Genomic DNA, 13,412 nt, shown 5'->3' on the forward strand with positions numbered 1-13,412 from the left:
AGCCAGAGATTAAGCTGGGAGGAGAGTTGGGGCTGAGCTTGTAAGATGAGACCAAGAAAATCAGGAGTGAAAATACTGTCAGAAGAAGCGGAAAAGAGAACACAATAAAGGAGACAAAAACTTTGACAAGTGGGTGTAAAGTTCAGAAGAAACATTTTTATTTAATTTGTTTTTGTAAACAGCAGAACAAAGATCTGACATCTGTTTAAATTGCAATAATTGTTATTACCTAACTTTTCTGATTGCGAGTGAAACACCAGTAGTTTACAATATTGTTGAGTAATACTGCACATTTTGGTATCCATTGATTTTGGTATCCTTTCTCACTGGCAGTTATCGAAGGCTGGCGCTCCCTTTCCCTCATCTGTCCTACTTGCTTCTCTGTTTTGTCTTGTCTTAACTTTCTTGTTGCCTCTTTTTGATGGAACGGTTGTTGCTGGACACATGACTGACTCTTGGGAGAAGAGGAGTGCCGCATACCTGGCGACCCTTTCGTTCGAGGACGTTGAAGATATCTGGCTACTGCAACTGGTAAAGTTACTAAACATGTCAGACATTAGTAAGTCTAAAAGGCGTCATTACAATTCTCAACTAATTCATGACAAAGCCAGGAACAAAACAAGGATTTGTATCAGGGATGCCTTTGAAAGCTGGAGACGATTGAAAGCAGAGAATAATTTTTTATCTGATGCCAAACTTGCCAATTTCCTCGATAGGTAAGTAAGGCATTTACATTTTCTTATAACTTCTAATAAATGGAAATGGATATTTCGTAAACTATATTGTTCAATACAGTCAATGAACTTGTCTAAAAAAGCTAGTATGTTCTTGCAACGGATGTTTATGAACAAAGCAACATCACACTAGTTTAGCTTAGCATGCTAACCTGGTCAATGACACATCGACATAAAGGCTAGTGGGATAAATATATGCCCGTTAGCCTATATGTCGATGTGTCATCCAACTGACAGGCCAAAGTATATTTGACAAATAAAACCTATGTGGATACGGCTAGTGTAAGTGCCTATTTCATTCTCAATATGCTCATACGCTGAAGAAACGGGTTCTAATATTAGCATGTCTAATTACGGTTTCTGGTACGTACATCAGGGAAACATGGTGTGATATTTGCTTGGCACAATATAATGCATTAGATGTAATGACTTTGGTCATGGTAGTAGGCTATAGGATTTTATGCGTAACATAATTTATGCGTAATGTAATTTTCGCGTAAGGTGGGTTGGCTCATAGTATCGCACTCTGCACTGAAAGATGGTGATGTGTTTACATGGAAGAGAATGCAGTGCGTCAGTTTGGATGCAACATTGGGTTATGCTCAACGAAATGTGGCGGTAATTTTACTGTTGGCCTTGGCTCGCCATCAAAGTAGGTCTTTGCGATGTATAATATATTATTATATATATGATTATGTCGATGGTGGTCCATGTGGTCAAACTACACATTTTAGCGGGCCAATAATCTGTCCCGACACTCGACGAAACTATTGCTATGTAACTTTACAAATACATTTGGCAAATCAACATTAGTAAAATGTGGCATAATTATTTAGTAAACCATCTTGCAAGAAACCTAAACAAGAGAAACTTGCAGCATAGGACTCGTTGATTGCCATTTCAATTTCTTGGAGTATGATTTGAATCTGGCAAAGATTCTGTAGTCTCAATGGAGACTGCAGAATTTTGACTGTGATTGCAATACCATTTCTGGCCACATTCCTACATCTGACTCCTTTAAACTTTACTGTGCACTTATTCATTTCTTCTGTAGTTTCGATCTATCTTAGTGGTCTGCTTAGCTCTTAGCATGCCTGCTTGTTCTCAATGTGTAACATGTTAAGCTTCATCATCCAGTGACAATGATACCTGATATTGACACTTAGGATATCAATACATTTTAGCACAACGGAGGAGATTATTATTACATTTAGGCAATAGCTCCACACTCTGTATTGAAACACATTTAGCTCCTAGCTTGTAGCCGAGAGACTTGAAAATAAATGCAATATTAGCCAGAGGGATGGGCAATTGTGATTACCTTAAAAGGGTATTAAATCGTCAATTTGCAATTAGTTATTTTTTCAAGAAAATTGTCAGATACTGACCAGTGGCCGATCAATCAGCGCATCCTTAACTATGATCTATTTTGGTAACAATTAATTGACAAATCCATCTATTTCCTACTATTTTTTGGGTTGCGTGGGTGGCTAGAGCCTATCCCAGCTGCATTCATTCATGTCGTGCCGTATTTTTTAAGTTAAAAAAAATATGTGGACATTCAATTTTTTATTCTCAATCTGGGTCAAATTAGAATAATAAATTGCTGTAAAAGGCAACCAACAATAAAACTCTGATAGAATCTTAACTTGTATTACCGTATTTTTCAGATTATAAATCGCTCCGGACTATACGTCGCACCGGCCAAAAATGCATAATAAATAAGGAAAAAAACATATGTATGTCGCACTGGAGTATAAGTCGCATTTTTGGGGGAAATTTATTTGATAAAATCCAACACCAAGATTAGACATTTGAAAGGCAATTTAAAATAAATGCGACTTATACTCCTGTGCGACGTATATATGTTTTTTTCGTTCTTTATTATGCATTTTCGGCCGGTGCGATGTATACTCGGGAGCGATTTATAATCCGAAAAATACGGTATGATATGCATCCACAATATTACACATTTTCTTTATGCAGTTGATTATTATATTTTTTTCGTACAATTTAATAGGAGGTTAAAAATCATAAATCAAGCAAATATTTACGTATTTTTTAACAAATGTTTTTTCAATTATATAATGGAACATTTCTTGCATTATTAAACAACATTAATGCTTAAAAGCTAGGCATATTCATGCAGTACATGCATGTTTTCTGTCAAAATGGAAAGAAATAATATATTTTGTAAGAGGGATTAAATACTTCATTGACGTATTATTTCCAGGCCATCTAAAATGATGTGGCGGCCCGGATCTGGTTTGCAGTACTTGAGTTTGACACTTGTGGAATGTGCCTTTAACAGATAACATTTGTTACCTATGGAAAACCATTTCACAAACCTACTTTTGCAACGTGGTGTCAACACAAAAAATTGGACAAATTTGTGCCACTGACCTACACTTTTGGAGATGGAGATCCTGAAGTCAGTGTGACTGCTCCCATTTAGAAGTAAATCCTTGGTACAAAGAGCCAGACTGCAACTGACACAGGAAGCAGGATGAGAGCCCAGGGAAGATACAGTAAACACAGAGGCAATAGACACAACAAAAAACACAGACAGAACCACATCAACATTTTTTTTTGATTCTCATTCACAATCCTTATGTAACAATATATATACATTTTTTTAATGCTTTCTAAATAGTAAATAATTGCAATGAAAGGTCAGTTTACAATGGTAGTCGCTCTATTCTGCCTGTAAAGCTCTTAAAGTACCAGTACAGTGGGAAAACAAGTTGCCTCTATATTGAAGCTATGATCAAATGTTTGATTTATGACGCCAAAATACTTCCAAAGTTTGCGAATAAAATATTATCAATTTGACAGAGATTCCCAACCCATTTTGAGAGATAATGAGGAAGCCAGTCAAGTGATAACATGGCGTCATGCTAGGAACCGAAGATCCTTTCCGTGTCAACAATGCTAATCAAGCAGACTTTGTGAGGACCAACAACTATTAGTTTTGGAAAAAATATGATCCAGGACCTTATATTTTTGAGCCCAAACACAAAGAGGATGAACAGTAAGTTTTAGAAGCCGAGTGATGGATGTTGTTTCATTTTGACACCAGCATCTGCAGCATTGCTCGGTGCTAAACATACAAACTAAAAGTAAAAAAACAGAATAAAACAAACACTTATTGTAATATCAGGGCAAATTTATCCAGGTCATTATAACCTTGTGGCAGGTATGACAAATTTTAAAAACACTGTATTATTTCCCCATTGGCTGGGATGTTGACTCATAATTTCGTTTGGATGAAGATTAAATCGCAATCCTCACAAAGGGTTAAAAAAAAAAAGTCCCCGCAAGAAGCATCTTGTGGGGTCTATTTCGCCATCTCAGGGGATGTGAAAGTCCACCAGCTTGTCAGACCATTGCCACATTTGTCTACTACCAGGTGAAAGCTGCATGAATCATAATCTACAATTTATTTTTTAGCAAGTTTGAGACACAGCAGAAGCAGACGTCGGCACAGTGTGTCAAAAATAGCAGAGTAAGCTAGCATTAGCTCGCTTGCGCCGCTAAAATAGTCAGTTTGTATTGGAGCTTATAACAATAATAATATCATTCATCCATCCATCCATTTTCTATCGATTGTCCCTTTCGGTGCCGTGGGGGGTGCTGGAGCCTTTACCAGCTGCACTTGAGCAGAAGGCGGGGTACACCCTGGACAAGTCGCCATTCAGGTCACGACATGTAAACGGAATATTGTTGGCAGTTTCTGGATGTTTTTAGAGAGAGTATAATGAGGACCTCGATCTGTTGAATCAAGTGTCAGCTATTGATTTACTTAGAGCAGGGGTAGGGAACCTATGGCTCAAGAGCCAGATGAGGCTCTTTTGATGCCCGCATCTGGCTCTCAGATAAATCTTAGCTGATATTGCGCTACACGATAAGTAATGAATAATTCCGCTGGTAATCACAGTGTCAAAAATAACGTTCAAAATATAAAACATTCTCATGCATTTTCATCCATCCATCCGGTTTCTACCGCATCTGTTCAAGAAGTCGCATTAATGGTAAAAAGTGTTTTATCTATTGTTGGTTAGCCTCAGAATAACAATGTTATTAAAAAGAATAAGAGAGTTATTATACTCTAAAAATGTTGGTGTTTCTTAGAAATGCACGCGTTTAGTTGTATTCAGTCTTAAAAAAAAATAATTATATGGGGACGGCGTGGCGCAGTTGGGAGAGTGGCCGTGCCAGCAACCTGAGGGTTCCTGGTTCAATCCCCACCTTCTACCAACCTCGTCATGCCTGTTGTGTCCTTGAGCAAGACACTTCACCCTTGCTCCGGATGGTTTGTGGTTAGGGCCTTGCATGGCAGCTCCCGCCATCAGGGTGTGAATGTGTGTGTGAATGGGTGAATGTGGAAATAGTGTCAAAGCGCTTTGAGTACCTTGAAGGTAGAAAATCGCTATGCAAGTATAACCCATTTAACATGGCTCTCACGGAAATACTTTTAAAAATATTTGGCTTGTATGGCTTTCTCCGCCAAAAAGGTTCCCGACCCGTGACTTAGAGACTTAGACTTAGACTTCCTTTTTATTGTCATTCAAATTCTAACTTTACAGTCCAACTAAGAATGGAATTTTGTCGCATTAGCTCATGGTAGTGCAGGATAAAAAAAACAATTAGGTGCCGATATAAATAAATAGATTACTGTACAGATATATGTATATTGCACTTTTGCATATGTATCCAGGTTTATGGATGTATGTTACATTGTCTTATAATTCCAGCGAGTTAATCCATTTTGGGGGGAATTGAGGGGATAGTTATGATGCGTTCAAGAGTCTAATTTACGATTTCAAATGCATAATAAAGCCAAGCATGTGTGTTCTTGTCTTACATAGTGATTGTGAATGATAAACACCACATCTCTTTTCAATGTTTGCGTATTTCCTGTGTGACTGATCCGACAACATTGTGCAGTGCAGAAGCGTAACTACTGTGATGTCAAGCTCTGAAAATAGCCAAAGGTATTCAGAGCGCAATATTCAAAATGGCTGACTGAATTTTTGCCATTTTGTGATGTTTAAACTGTGTTTTCACATACTTTGCAGGTTGTAAATACATTTGGACATGGATACAGTGAAACACAAATAAGTATATAAATTATACTTGTTTTTCCACTCTACTGGTACTTTGAATATATCCAAACACCTCTACTAGGATTTTGTATACATTTATTTGCTGTAAGTATATATAATGTAGTAACAGGCACATTATTTACGTAGTTTGCTCATGTGGCGCTTTAGTTTTCAAAAACAAATTACGACGTTGGATTTTTTTCAACATCACTGATTAAAACTCACTGCAGACTTCATGAGAGCCAACAAACGTAATAACACATAACTTACTGTACAACGTCTTCTATCTTTAGGGTTCTGACTGCTAGGATGTTCATAGATTTTCATTTAGATGAAGAATGACTCATAGTCCTCGCAAAAAAAGGGGTTTGAAACCAAGCGTCTTTTTGTGTCATTACCGGGTCTAAATTGACGGTCATAGTGTAACAACTTGTTGGAATACATCCTCATCCTACTACTATCCAGGTGAGAGGCATGATCTATGGCAGGGTCGGGAACCTTTTTGGCTGAGAGAGCCGTACAAGCCAAATATTTTAAAAAGTATTTCCGTGAGAGCCATATAATATTTTCTTAAGACTGAACACAACTATATGCGTGCATTTTTAAGTAAAACCAACATTTTTAGAGTATAATAAGACTCTTATTCTTTTTAATAACACTGTTAACACCTACTCAGTGGCCTGGTGGTTAGAGTGTCCGCACTGAGATCGGTAGGTTGTGAGTTCAAATCCCGGCCGAGTCATACCAAAGAATATAAGAATGGGACCCATTGCCTCCCTGCTTGACACTCAGCATCAAGGGTTGGAATTGGGGGTTAAATCACCATAAATGATTCCCGGGCGCGGCACCACTGCTCCCCACTGCTCCCCTCACTTCCCAGGGGGTGAACAAGGGGATAGGTCAAATGGAGAGGACAAATTTCGCCACACCTAGCGTGTGTGTGATAATCATTAACTTTAACTTTAACTTATTCTGAAGCTAACCAACAATACATTAAATATTTCTTACCATTAATGTGACTTCTTAAACAGGTGCGGTAGAAACCAGATGGATGGATTAAAATGCATGAGAATGTTTTATATTTTGAACGTTATTTTTGACACTATGACTACCAGTGGAATTATTCATTGATTATCGTGTTAAGCAATATCAGCTAAGATTTATCTGAGAGCCAGGTGCAGTCATCAAAAGAGCCACATCTGGCTCTAGAGCCATAGGTTCCCTACCCCTGATCTACGGTATACAATAAACTTTCACAAGCGTGGAAGCCGCATTACCACTCGATGTCAGCATAGGCACATGAGTTTGTGATCACGGTGCGGCTATAAATGGTTCGTCTGCGTTAGCGCTCATAATAACAATATCGCTAATACTTGGTTAATATTCAAGTCACAAAATGTTTGCGGTTTTTGGATGGTTATTTATTGGATTTTATGGGCAGAATAAAATACCTCCCTTTGGCTCCATTGTAAGTGGACTTTTATGTATGTTTATTTACGAGTTACAATGCAATAAAAAAAAAAAAATTCCTAGACAGGCAAAATGTTTAAAAAAGTACAGTTCCCCTTTAAGGCAGGCATATTAGGAAAAACATAAGTATTAACCAAAGGAACTTATAAATAACTGAAGGCAAATACATTTACATACAATTATATTGTGCTAAAATAAAAATTAAAACTAGATAATAATGAATATAGGCCCTGTGATGAGGTGGAGACTTGTCCAGGGTGTAGCTGAGATAGGTTCCAGCGACCCCGAAGAGAAAAAGCGGTAGAAAATGGATGGATGGGTAATGAATATATTTTGGAAATAAACTGTCAACAAAATGAAAGAGCAAATAAAAATACAACATCACTAGCAATTGTTTCAGTTTTTAGTAATTTTTGAGCTAAAGAAACTTCTCTATGACTTTAGCTCCAGACTTCTGTTTGCTAACACGGAAATGCTAACATTAAAGCTATCAAGTTCACAAAGTTTTCGCAGAAGCCCAGTTTTAACTTTGAGCAATTACCCAAGATGTAAAAATATATTTACACGTTGTGGCCGAGTTGTATTTGCCGGGCGACAGCCATAGCAATGATGCTTGTAGGATGAGTATTGTTTTGTAATCCACAGTAGAACACACTCCAGACTACTATATAATAGTAGTACATTTATAATAAAGTACTATCTATCCATCTATATTGGGTGAAAAGAGTGCAGAGGTGACTATATGGGTGTTATTTCCTGTTTAGAGAGATGCAATAATGTTAAACATAATTAGAACGTTTTTCATGCTCGAACTATGGAAATCTACCACGGTCTTGTCCACTTCCAATTAACCACAATAAACGAGGGACAACTATAAAGTCTCAGTGCCTACTGTGTTACACTGTTTGAAGACCTTTGTATTTAAGTTCATTTGAACCCAGCAGCATAATAGCCAGTTAAAATGAGCTCAGTGTGTCAACAATAGCAGCATTAGCTAGGATTAGCTCACTGCTATCAATGCACTGCTAAAATAGTCCTTTTGTTTGTTTCATATTGTCATTAATGTCACAAGTGGTGAAAAAGTGTATTACAACTGAGTACTGCTGCGGCCTATACGGACCTCAGCTGAGAAACAAATATTTATTGGCGGCCCCCTAGGCAGTGGTTCTCAAATGGGGGTACGCGTACCCCTGGGGGTACTTGAAGGTATGCCAAGGGGTACGTGAGATTTAAAAAAAATATATTCTAAATATAACAATTCAAAAATCCTTTATAAATATATTTATTGAATAATACTTCAACAAAATATGAATGTAAGTTCATAAACTGTGAAAAGAAATGCAACAATGCAATATTCAGTGTTGACAGCTAGATTTTTTGTGGACATGTTCCATAAATATTGATGTTAAAGATTGATTTTTTTGTGAAGAAATGTTTAGAATTAATATAATGAATCCAGATGGATCTCTATTACAATCCCCAAAGAATGCACTTTAAGTTGATGATTACTTCTATGTGTAGAAATCTTTATTTATAATTGAATCACTTGTTTATTTTTCAACAACTTTTTAGTTATTTGTATATATTTTTTTCCAAATAATTCAAGAAAGACCACTACAAATGAGCAATATTGTGCACTGTTATACAATTTAATAAATCAGAAACTGATGACATAGTGCTGTATTTTACTTCTTTACCTCTTTTTTTTCAACCAAAAATGCTTTGCTCTGATTAGGGAGTACTTGAATTAAAAAAATGTTCACAGGGGGTACATCACTGAAAAAAGGTTGAGAACCACTGCCCTAGGGGTGCTCAAAACCCAACAATGGGCCCTGGCCCTTCAGTTAACAACACTGATTTAAACTAATCTTTCAGATGTTTGCATTTGTGAGCAAAACAGAACTGGTAGGATGTGAAATACTGTTTCCAACCAGAAGTGGCCAAAGGTGGTTGGATCTGAACATACTAAGAGGGATGTTTTTGACAAAGTATCTTCATTGTTGAATTTGATTCGTTAGATTCTGCCCATAGCTGATGATCATTTGATTATGTACAAAATGTATGCTGGCAAGAGCACAGCTAAAAAACATACAGTCAAACTTGTCTCAAGGGAAACAAAGACAGTGACCGCCATAGACAGGTGGCCACTATACGCAGGTTGGCTGCCATTTGGAATTTCCGTACACGTTGACCTTTAAACAATTATGTATACATATACATGTGTATGAATTATAGTAAACATGTTTATAAAATACAATTTTGCAGGCTTCCTAAGCTTGAACAGTGCTGTCGAATTTGAGACCGCTCATTGTTGCTCACGTGAATAGGATACTGTTTTACATTCATGCCAGACTTTTGGGGATAAGTCAAGTGCGCAAAGCTTAGTGGATTTTTCGATGAGACTTGCCGAGACCTGGCGCATCTGCATGGTCTGGCTGCTCGCGACCCCCAATTGGGATCTGGTTGAAGCCATCGGAAATTCCGCTTAAGAAATAAAAAATTGACGGACAGTGGTATGGCAAATGTTGTTTTTGGTGGCCAATATACGGAGTCAACATTTTTTACGGGGATACAAAATGGGTTAAACAGGTAGTCGCTATAGACGATGTATATAACACAACCTTTTTCTGCGGGGGACAGTTTTGTGGCCACTATTAGCAAGTGACTGCCATAGATAGGTGGCCACTAAAACAGGTTAGACTGTATCTCATTTGCTATTTTTTTCACCTCAAAAACTCTAAAACACCCAGATAAACAAATAAACAGAGCAGAGATTTGTTGGTTTAGTGAAGTCCTAAGAGGCTGAAGCAGGTTGCACAAGCACCAAGACGACGATCATACTTGCCATAGGAGAGCAGTGAGGAGGCTTCCTGCCGAAGTCATTCTTGCCAACCCTCCCGGATTTTCCGGGAGACTCCCGAAATTCAGCGCCTCTCCCGAAAACCTCCTGGGACAAATTTTCTCCCGAAAATCTCCCAAAATTCAGGCGGCGCTGGAGGCCACGCCCCCTCCAGCTCCATGAGAATCTGACTCAGTACTGTTGTGACCCTCTTAAACAGGATATACTGCCATCTACTATACATAGAATAGAATACAATATAAATATATTCTACATTTAAGTGCAGTGAAGGAACATGCATTAGGGAGTCTGTTCTGAAGCCCACAGTAAAGAGACGTAACTTCATCACGTCGCCTGGTTATTGACTCCAACCCAATATATTACACCGTCGACGAGCAAAATTAAAAAATACGCTTGCAAGTTCCAGAACGATTGGAAACAAGAATTTCAGTTAATCCAGGAGAGTTCGAAGGGGAAGGGGTATGTTGCCTGTAAATTTTGTAGAACAGAATTCTCCATTGAACACAGCGGCCGAACGGATAAACTCAGCCATGAACGGTCAGTGAAGCACAAAGCGTCCGCAGCGCAGCATTGTTCACAACCCAGTATTATGGGCCACCTCGCAGAATGGAGACCCGATGGTGTAACTTATGCTGAGGTAAAGATGGCTATGCTGATAGCCGGAAGCAACATCCCGTTCTCATTTGCGGATGTCTACAACAAATCCGTGATATATGTTCCGGGATTCGCCGATCGCTCGCCATCACGCAAATGGCAGAACAAAGGTTACTCAAATAGTGAAAGGTAAGTGTTGTTGATTTTTTTTTAGTAACCGGCAAGCACAGTACAGTTAGTAGAACAACTGTGTTTTTATAACTGTGTATTTGATAGGTGCCATCGGAAATTCAACAATTTATTTTATTTATATACATAATAAAATAAATATATATAGCTAGAATTCACTGAAAGTCAAGTATTTCATATATATATATATATATATATGAAATACTCGAGTTGGTGAATTATACTCCTCCCCTCTTAACCACGCCCCCCGCCCAACCACGCCCCCGCCCCACCTCCGACCACGCCCCTCACCCCCCACCTCCCGAAATCGGAGCTATTAAGGTTGGCAAGTATGGCCGAAGCGAACTGGTCAAAGCCACAACTCCAGGCCAAGGCGCACGTCCAATTTCCAGCGAGTTCTTCCTCAACCTTTGTTGGTACGTCCAGACAGGCTGCGTGTGACCCATCTGGGAACATTTTCCTAACACGCCCAGTGTACACGAGGGGCTTTGGGTACTCAACTCCCCTTCCTCAGGAGGAATGTTTTTAATGTCCGAGGATTCGACTGCAAGGTTGAGAGTGAAATCATACCCCTCCGATTAAAATGGTTGCCTATTTTAAGTCGACCTTACATTTTTTCAATAAGTTGCTTTGTTGGAAGACAAATAGAAAAACATGTGTTAATGAAAATGTAGTAATAATAATACTACGAGTAATCCTTTCAAGAGCAATACACCTTTAATTTGTATTTTTTTACATATGTAATTGGAATGTCTATAACTTTTAATTATCCGAAATAAAAGTGCTTTCCTTTTTCCACATTGTGTTATACTACAGCCTAATTCCGAAATGTAATAAATACATTTTCTCTTCAGAATTTTACAGACAATACCCAGTTGTTTGGTTTTTTATTGGCAAATATATAAAAAATGAAAAACTAAAAAAAAAAACACATGTACATAAGTATTTGTAGCCTTCGCTCAATATTTTGTAGATGCATATTTGGCAGCAATTACAGCCTCAAGTCTTTTTGAATGAGATTCCACAAGCTTGACACATCTATCTTTGGGCAGTTTTGCCCATTTAACTTTATAGCACCTCTCAAGCGCCACCAGGTTGGATGTCGTCCAGGATTTCTCTGTACATTACTTAATTCATATTTCCCTCTATCCTGACTAGTCTCCCAGTTCCAGTCCCTGAAAAACATCCCCACAGCATGATGCTGCCACTACCATGCTTCACTGGAGGGATGGTATTTTGGTTGCCCCAAAACATGATGGCTGGCATTCACACCAAGGAGTTCAATCTTGGTCTAATCAGTGCAGAGGATTCTGTTTCTCATGCGCTTTAGAATCTTTCAGGTCATTTTGGAAAATTTTTACTAAGAATTGGCTTCCGTCTGGCCACTATACCATACAGGCCTTATTGGTGGTTTTCTCTAGAGATGGTTGTCCTTCTGGAAGGTTCTCCTTTCTCCACAGCCAAATGCCGTAACTCTGACAGAGTGACCATCAATTTCTTGGTCACCTCCCTGACTAGACTAAGATGAATGCAGCAATGTACAGAAACATCTTGGATGAAAACCAATACTTCCCATTCCATCTGATGGAGCTTTGGGCAAAACTGCCCAAAGATACAATATATTGCCACATTTTTAGAATCAGGTGTCCTAGTCACAGGTGTATAAAATCAAGTACTTAGGCATGGAGACTGTTTCTACAAAGATTTGTTAAGAATTAAGAATGGCCCGCTCTCAGGAGCTCAGTTATTTCCAGTGTGGAACTGTTATAGGAGGCCACCTGTACAACAAATCCAGTCATGAAATTTACTTGCTCCTAAATATTTCAAAGTCAACTGTGGGCTTGATTTTAAGAAAATAGAAGAGTTTGGGATCAACAACAACTCAGTCACAAAGTGGTAGGCCATATAAACTGACAGAAATGGGTCAGCAGATGCTGAAGTGCATCGTGCTAAGAGGTCGCCGTCTTTCTGCAGTCAGTCAGTTACTACGGAGCTCCAAACTTCATGTGGCCTTCCAATGCAGTGGTGTAAAGCACGCCACCACTGGACTCTAGAGCAGTGGAAACGCGTTCTCTGGAGTGATGAATCATGCATTTCCATCTGGCAATCTGATGGACGAGTCTGGGTTTGGAGGTTGCCAGGAGAACGGTACATTTCGGACTGTATTGTGCCGAGTGTGAAATTTCGTGGAGGAGGAATTATGGTGTGGGGTTGTTTTTCAGGAGTTGGGCTTGGCTCCTTAGTTCCAGTGAAAGGAACTTTGAATGCTCCAGGATACCAAAACATTTTGGACAGTTCCATGGTGCCAACCTTGTGAGAACAGTTTGGAGAGGGCCCTTTCCTCTTTCAACATGACTGTGCAGCAGTGCACAAAGTAAGAACCATAAAGACATGGATGACAGAGTCTGGTGTGGATGCACTTGACTGGCTTGCACAAAATCCTGACCTGATCCCGATAGA

The sequence above is a fragment of the Nerophis ophidion genome, linkage group LG13, assembly GCF_033978795.1.
Source record: "Nerophis ophidion isolate RoL-2023_Sa linkage group LG13, RoL_Noph_v1.0, whole genome shotgun sequence".
NCBI lineage: Eukaryota > Metazoa > Chordata > Actinopteri > Syngnathiformes > Syngnathidae > Nerophis > Nerophis ophidion.